The sequence below is a fragment of the Nicotiana tabacum genome, chromosome 12, assembly GCF_000715075.1.
Source record: "Nicotiana tabacum cultivar K326 chromosome 12, ASM71507v2, whole genome shotgun sequence".
NCBI lineage: Eukaryota > Viridiplantae > Streptophyta > Magnoliopsida > Solanales > Solanaceae > Nicotiana > Nicotiana tabacum.
The window spans coordinates 105,382,124-105,390,825 of NC_134091.1; positions in this window are offsets into that span (position 1 = coordinate 105,382,124).

Here is an 8,702-nt window from a genome sequence, read left to right on the forward strand (position 1 = left end):
TAGGCCCTAGTGGTCTCTTGCATACATCGGATAGCTTCAATCAAAGACAATATCCATTTTGATGATTAACTGAAGTTTTAACTTCGATACCACGCAAGAGGGTAATTTGTGTGGTGTCCAATTTTTCACGTGCACAGATTATAGAAGAACCTGGTTCCACTATGTGTTCCTTATACTACTGTTGCGGAATAATAAATGCAGAATTTAAAGAATACAAGGATTTTTACGTGGAAAACACCTGGCTCAAAAGGTGAAAAAATCACGACCTTCTTCCCATTAGAATTTTCTCAAAACTCTTCACTAAATCACTGAGCCAAAAACTGCATTTATAAAATACTTTTGTAAACCTAGGATTAACTCTAATCCCGTTGTGGCACACAACCTCTAACTGTTACGACAACTTCAAGTTAACTCTAACTTGAATACTCCGAGTACCTATTACAATTGCCTCTAGATAAAGCTGAAAGGTACAATATGAAAGCACCTACTACAATTGAACTAGAATAAAAGACAGACGCTTGGAACTGGTTCTTCTATCTGGTTCATGTAGCTTCAGGTTTGCACACTTGAATCACACATGAACTGCTTGCAAAATGCCTTGCTATTTTGCTCTCAATTCACGTTTAACTTCTGCTTTTGTGCGTTACTTGTAGAATGAGAACATCCTGCAATATATAGAGTTAGTAGATGAAGAAATAACTAGAGTTCTAATGCTACTCTTCCTTGGTGGAAGAGTTCTAGTTGATCCCAACTTCTAACTCCTTCCTTATCTTGAATAATATTCTCTTTGAGTAAGGAGTCCTTCTCCTTATCAATTATGCAACCTTTTCGATCAGTAGATATCAATTATGCCAAATTAAGTTTATCTCCTTCACGTGCATCCCACATGCTCGAATCTGCCAGTATCTATATACACAAGGGATGGACCTAGTTCATGCCTGAGCTTCCTTTGTCAATCTTCAAAACTAAACTTCACTTGGGCCAACAAATTCCCCCATTTTGATGATGACAAACTCTGTGCTTTTCATAAGCTTAGGCCCTGTTTCAACTTAGCACAGCATCAATATAATGTTAAAATAATTTTTTTTTTTTATCACTTATCATCAAGGACCAGGTTCATTAGGTTATAAACATCATTGTTCAAAGTGTAAAGCACAACCTTTTTCCCCCTTTTGGCATCATCGAAAAGTTACATAAAAAATAATGTGATTCCCAGATTTTAAAACGTACTCATGGCCATTGGGGCTATTTCAAATGCATTCATGGATTAATCATCATAGATCAAGCTAAGAATTTTAACCATCAAGGAAATATAAACAAACAGTTAGAGTAGAAGAGAGTGAATTTCATTGATAATTGATACGATTCTTCCACAAAGCATAAAAAGAAATAAATATACTGAAAACATAAGCAAACACAACAAAAAATACCGAACTAGGTCACTGGTTGATCTACACTAGGCTAGGAGGCTTAAGACTGAGAAGAACTAGGTGCTTGGTTTTTGGCTGGAAGGAGTTTCAGTATATCCTGAAAAATGCCATCATTCTTCTCCTTTTCTCTTGCCAGCTCAGTTCTGAGAGCATCTCTCTCAGTCTCCACCTCTACCAACCTCTTCTCCAGTCTCTCAATCTCAGCATCCTTAGCCCCACTTTCTTCAGTAGGTCTGCAGGGGTTTCCTCTACAGATGAATCAGGTTCATCTCTATTTTTCCCAAGTTGAACCAACCCTTCAGCAGCTTTGCCAGACCCACTTTCCCCTGTTTTCTTTACACTCTCCTCTACTTCAGCAGATTTTTCTTCCCAAACAACCATTGCATCTGTGTTTTTGGTTAAACTAACAGGAGTGGGTGAAGAATCAGCCACTCTTTTACTTTTTTCCCTCACAACACTCTTAACTACCTTGCTCTTTTTTTCTTTTCCCTTTTCATTTTTACCACCAACTTCTCCAGATTCAGTACTTTCAACGTCTGCCATAGACCCTACTAGTACAAACCTATTCTCCAAATTTGTGCCTGTTCAATTTCAGAAGAAACAGTTTCTTCCCCCTCAGTAGCAGATTCATTAGATTTCTGGGGTTCTTCTTCCTTACCCGCTTTCAATTTTTTTTATTTATTTTCTTGAGTTGTTCTCTCCCCGCAACAACCTTGCGAGCAAGCATCTTTACTCTTTTCTTAGAGGTTGGGGTGGTGGAAGGGATGATAGTGAGTATGAAAGTTTAATCAAACTGAATTTCAGTATTGAAAAGACTTTGGAGTGTATCCCTAGAATCTAGGTACTTTAATTCGGTTGGGACTCTTTTGAACAGAACTGGTTCACTTGTAACGGATAATTCCAAAAGGAGTTTGGAATTAAGTAGGACTCTGCTCATGATCCAAATATTATTATTTCAAATTATGCAGAGTGTAGAAAATATACCGTGTTATCTTGATGAACCAGGTTCTTCACTGATAATTCTCTTGTGTAAGTCTAAATTTGCCATAATAGAGAAAATATCATTAAAGATTAATTAGTTATTTTAACACATGGCACAAGAGTATACTATTGAAAGTATGGGTCTGAGTAAAAATTAATCTAATTATATACACATTTTCAGATTTTCTAACCAAAAATAATTTTTTTTTCAAATTTTTTTTTCGTGGTGAATTCTGAACTGGTCCTTTTAGGTGATCTTAATCATCCCTAATTCTAATACGTTCCTTTCAAAGTGATCTCTACTTAGAGCTTTCATGAAGATGTCAGCTATTTGCTTGTCAGTAGCACAAAATTCCACAGTGATCAACCCTTTTTCATAGTTATCTCTCAAAAAGTGATGCCTAATATCTATGTGCTTAGTTCTCTTGTGATGAACCGGGTTCTTGGTCATACTAATTGCACTAGTGTTATCACAAAAAATGGGGATACAACCAACATTAATTCCAAAGTCCATTAATTGTTATTTGATCCATAACAATTGAGCACAACTTAAGGCATCAACAACATACTCAGCTTCAGCAGTAGATAAGGCCACTGAATTTTGCTTTTTGGTGGCCCAAGACATAAGACATGAGACAAGAAAGTGTACCATACCTGAGGTTCTCTTTCTATCCACAAGAAAACATGCATAATCAGCATATCCTACAAGATTAAAATTACTACCTTTTGGATACCAAAGACAAAGATTAGTGGTGCCTTTTAGATATTTCAAAATTCTCTTGACAGCAGTTAAGTGAGACTCCTTCGGATTTGCCTGAAATCATGCACAAAGGCCTACACTGAAAATAATATCAGGTCTACTAGCAGTGAGATATAACAATGAGCCAATCATTCCCCTATACAACTTCTGATCAACAGATGAACCTGGTTCATCTATATCCAACTTTGTAGCTGTTGCAATAAGAGTGTCAATTTCTTTGGAATCTTCCATTTTAAACCTTTTAAGCAACTCTTTTACATACTTCTGCTGATGGATCATAGTTCCATTTGAATTTTGTTTAATTTGTAAGCCTAAAAAGAAGTTAAGCTCACCCATCATGCTCATTTTAAATTCACTCCCCATTAGTTTAGCAAATTCTTTACTTAACTTATCTGTAGTTGCTCCAAAGATTATATCATCAATATATATTTGAACTACCAAGAGATCTTTACCTTTTTCTTTCAAGAATAAAGTATTGTTAATTTTACCTCTCTTGTAGTTATGCTCAAGAAAAAACTTTGATAATCTTTCATACCATGCTCTTGGTGCCTGCTTGAGCCTATAAAGTGCTTTGTCAAGTTTGACATGATCAGGACTCCCCTTGCATTCAAACCCCGGAGGTTGCTTGACAAACACTTCTTCCTTTAGATAGCCATTAAGGAAGGCACTCTTGACATCCATCTGGTGAAGGGTGAATTTCATGTAAGCAGCAAAGGCTATGAGGAGTCTTATTGCTTCCAACCTTGCAACTGGAGCAAAGGTTTCATCATAGTCTATGCCCTCCTCTTGGCTATATCCTTGAACCACCAATCTTGCCTTGTTCCTTGTAACTGTTCCATCCTCATCAAGCTTATTTCTGAAGACCCATTTTGTGCTAATTACTTATCTGTCCAAGGGTCTTGGTACCAGATGCCAAACTTGACTCCTTTCAAATTGGTTAAATTCATCCTGCATTGCATTTACCCAGTCTGTATCCTGCAAAGCATCAACAATATTTTTAGGTTCAATAAGAGATAAGAAGGCATCAAAAGCACAAAGATTTTTTTTAATGAAGATCTGGTTTTGATTCAGAGGTTGGATCAGTGATTATGTTCTCAATGGGATGAGAACTTTGATACTTGTAAGATTTTACAACCAACTGGTTTCCCTTTGATGTTCCTTCAATGCTTTGTTGTTGTGGAACAGATTCATGGACAGGTTCCCTTGAGGTTTGAGAATCATTTCCTCTTTGTTCTATTCCCCCTGTCATGTTGCCCTGGGTGAAAGAACCCGTTCTATCACCTGTTCCTTCCTCTAGTGCAGCTTCAGTCTGGGCTGTCGTTTCATTTGAGTTTCTCACCAGCCCAATTGCTTCGTCATCATATTCCTGTCTCTCAGAAAGAATGTTAGTTTCATCAAAAATCACATGAATACTTTCTTCAACACACATAATTCTTTTGTTATAGACCTTATAAGCTTTACTATGTGAAGAATAACCCAAGAATACCCCCTCATCACTTCTGGGATCAAACTTGCCTAGGGAGTCTTCACCATTGTTGTGCACAAAGCACTTGCATCCAAATGCCCTAAGATGGGATATATTTGATTTTCTCCCTTTAAGTAACTCATAGGGAGTCTTCTCTATAAGAGGTCTAGTCATGCACCTATTTATGATGTATCATGCTGTATTTACAGTTTCTGCCCAGAAGCTATGAGGCAGTTTACTAGAAAGGAGCATAGTCCTAGCCATATCTTCAAGTGTCTTATTCTTTCTTTCAACTACTCCATTTTGTTGTGGAGTCCTAGGAGCAGAAAAATTATGATCTATGCCATGGTCATCATAAAATTCAGCAAATTTAGCATTTTTAAATTAAGTACCATGATCAGACCTAATTGATGCAAGTTGATTACCTAGTTGTTTCTGAGTTTTTCTAACAAAAGAAGGGAACATGTCAAATGATTCATCTTTAGATGTTAAAAATAATGTCCAAGTAAACCTAGAGTAATCATCAACAAGCGCCATCACATATCTTTTACCACCTTTGCTTAATATTCTTATTGGACCACAGAGATCCATATGGACCAGTTCCATCGTTCTGGTGGTACTTACCACTTTCTTGCATTTAAAGGAGGATCTTACCTGCTTCCTCCTTGCACAAGTCTCACAAACTTTGTCTTCCTTAAACTTGATGTTAGGAAGTCCAATCACCAAGTCCTTGGAGACTAATTTGTTGAGTTGACTCAGACTTGCATGCCCAAGTCTCTTGTGCCAAAGGAGGGGATCATTGTCCACCACACTTAAGCAAGTGAGTTTATTTTCTGACAGTGTGGAAAGATCTACAATATATATATTGTTTACTCTTTTTTCCTACAAAATAATCTTGTCAGTGGTAAGATTAATCACAAAGCATTTCGTAGAGGTGAATGCTACCAAGTTACCTCTATCACACAGTTGTGATACACTAATTAGACTGTATTTTAGGCCGTCTATCAAATAGATATTCTCAATCGAGTGAGAGTCAGTCTTACCTACCTTACCAACCCCAATGATCTCACCTTTCTTCCCATTTTCAAAGGAGACATTACCTCCTTTGAGGTCCTTAAGTGAAAGGAACTGGTTCTTGCTTCCTGTCATGTGCTTTGAGCAGACACTATCCATGTACCATATTTGGCTGCTCCCCTTCACTTGGACCTGCAAAAAGAAATCATGGGTTAGTCTTAGGAACCCAAACTAGTTTGGGTCCCTTTCTATAGGCAAAAGGATGAATCAAATTCTTTTTAGCCCAACCTGGCAGCCTATTTTTCCCTTGAACAAACTTTTTATTCTTTTGACTAGCCTTCTCTTTTACAGTGCATTCACTTTTATAGTGACCAGTCTTACCACAGTGTGTGCAAATTTTATTCTCAGGAAGTGTGAGATACTTGCTTTTGGGATCCCATTTAGTTGGCAGATTCCCAAAGCCAATTCCTCTTCTATTGCTACTGTGATGTTCCTGTAGCCATGACAGTGCATCGGAGGACCTGTTCCATTTACAAGTTCTGTCTAGTTGGCAGATTCCCAACTAAATTCCTCTTCTATTGCTACTGTGATGTTCCTGCAGCCATGACAGTGCATCGGAGGACCTGTTCCATTTACAAGTTCTGTCTAGTTCATGCTTGACCTTGCCTAGATCCTATGTCAAAATTCTTACCTGCTCGTCCTTCTTATACAACTTATCTTTTAGTTTACCTACATTTTCTTCCAGAGTGAGTTGTGTGCAATCAGTTGTCTTCTTACTTGTTCCTAATTTCAGTTTTAGGTTTTCAGATCTAAGTTCTAGGACATTTGATTCAAATGCATGAACCTGGTTCTTTAATGCAGTATTTTCACTTACAGTCTCACTAACTCTAAGTTCCGGGTTCTTACACTTTGCTTTTAAAATTACAGATTCCTTAGAAAACTATTTTTTTCATTGTTTAAATCCTCAGATTCATCAATGAAATCTAGAAGTAACTCAGATAGCCTTTCTTTAGACAAAAAACTTAATCTTGTCTTTTAGATGGATTATACTTACTTTCTTTAGACAAAAAACTTAATCTTGTCTTTTAGATGGATTATACTTACTTCAGATTCCTCATTGGATTCTCCAATTGCCATAAGTGCTTGTTCATCTCCATCTTCATTATCTGAGTCCTCATCTGAGCTTTCCCCCTAAGCAGCAACCATAGCCTTTGTTGATCCTTTATTCTTCTTGGGATGAACCTGTTCCTTCTTTCTGTTTCTTCGTTCAACTCTTTCCTTCTTCCATTCAATTTCCCATTGAGGGCAGTTTTTGATGTGGTGATCAGTCTTCCCACACTTGTAGCAACCCTTAATGGTCTGTTTTTCAGGAACCCTTGGTTTGTTGTAGCCTCCACTTCTTGAAGAACCCTTTCCTCTCATTAGGTACTTCTTGAAGTCTTTTGTGATCATAGCCATTTCATCATCTTCTAGATCAGAACCTTCAGTGATTCTGAGTGCCAGGCTCCTTTTCTTCTTGGGTACATCCATCTTCATGGTTTGTCTTCTAAGTTCATAAGCAGTGAGATTTTCAATTAGCTCATCCAAATTAAGAGTGGAAATGTTCTTTGATTCCTGAATAGCAGTGATTTTGCTCTCCCATGAGACTGGCAGAACCCTTGTCAAAATCTTCTCAACTTTGTCTTCTTCAAGAATAACCCTTCCAAGAGACTTAAGTTTATTTGTTAGTGTGGTGAACCTTGTATACATCTCTTGGATGGTTTCTCCTTCCTTCATGGTGAAATTCTCATATTGAGAATATAGTAGTGTTCCTCTGGACCTCTTCACTTGAGGTATTCCTTCATGAGCCACTTGCAAAGTGTCCAAAATTTCCTTAGCAGTAGTACAACTTTGAATTCTGCTGTACTCGTCTGGACCAAGTCCACACACGAGCCATTTCTTGGCCTTGGCATTCTTCTCGCATTTCCTTAAGTCCTCAGCAGTGCTATCAACTCTTGTTTTTAGCACATCTACTCCTTCAACATTCTTTTTTATGGTAGCCAGGGGACCATCAGTGACAATGTCCCATAACTCATAGTCCTCTCCTATGATGTGGTCTCTCATTCTGTTTTTCCATCAGGAGTAGTACTGGCCATTGAAGAGTGGTGGCCTAGCAGTGGATTGTCCTTCCCAATTTCCAGGTGGTGCACTCATCTTGATCTTCTCCTAAGGTCTTTGCCTCTTCAAGGATAACCTGCTCTGATACCAATTGATGTTTTAACTTCAATACCACACAGGGGGGAGGGGGTGATTTGTGTGGTGTCCAATTTTTTGCATGCACAGATTATAGAAAGACCTGGTTTTTCTATGTGTTCCTTATACTACTGCTGCGGAATAATAAATGCAGAAATTAAAGAACACAAGGATTTTTATGTGGAAAACACCTGGCTCTAAAGGTGAAAAAATCACGACCTTCTTCCCATTAGAATTTTCTCAAAACTCTTCACTAAATCACTGAGCCAAAAACTGCATTTATAAAATACTTTTGTAAACCTAGGATTAACTCTAATCCCGTTGTGGCACACAACCTCTAACTGTTGCGACAACTTCAAGTTAACTCTAACTTGAATACTCTTAGTACCTATTACGATTGCCTCTAGATAAAGCTGAAAGGTACAATATGAAAGTACCTACTACAATTGAACTAGAATAAAAGACAGACACTTGGAACTGGTTCTTCTATCTTGTTCATGTAGCTTCAAGTTTGCACACTTGAATCACACACGAACTGCTTGCAAAATGCCTTGCTATTTTACTCTCAATTCACGTTTAACTTCTGCTTTTGTGCGTTACTTGTAGAATGAGAACATCCTGCAATATATAGAGTTAGTAGATGAAGAAATAACTAGAGTTCTAATGCTACTCTTCCTTGGTGGAAGAGTTCTAGTTGATCCCAACTTTTAACTCCTTCCTTATCTTGAATAATGTTCTCTTTGAGTAAGGAGTCCTTCTCCTTATCAATTATACAACCTTTTCGATCAGTAGATATCAATTATGCCAAATTAAGTTTATC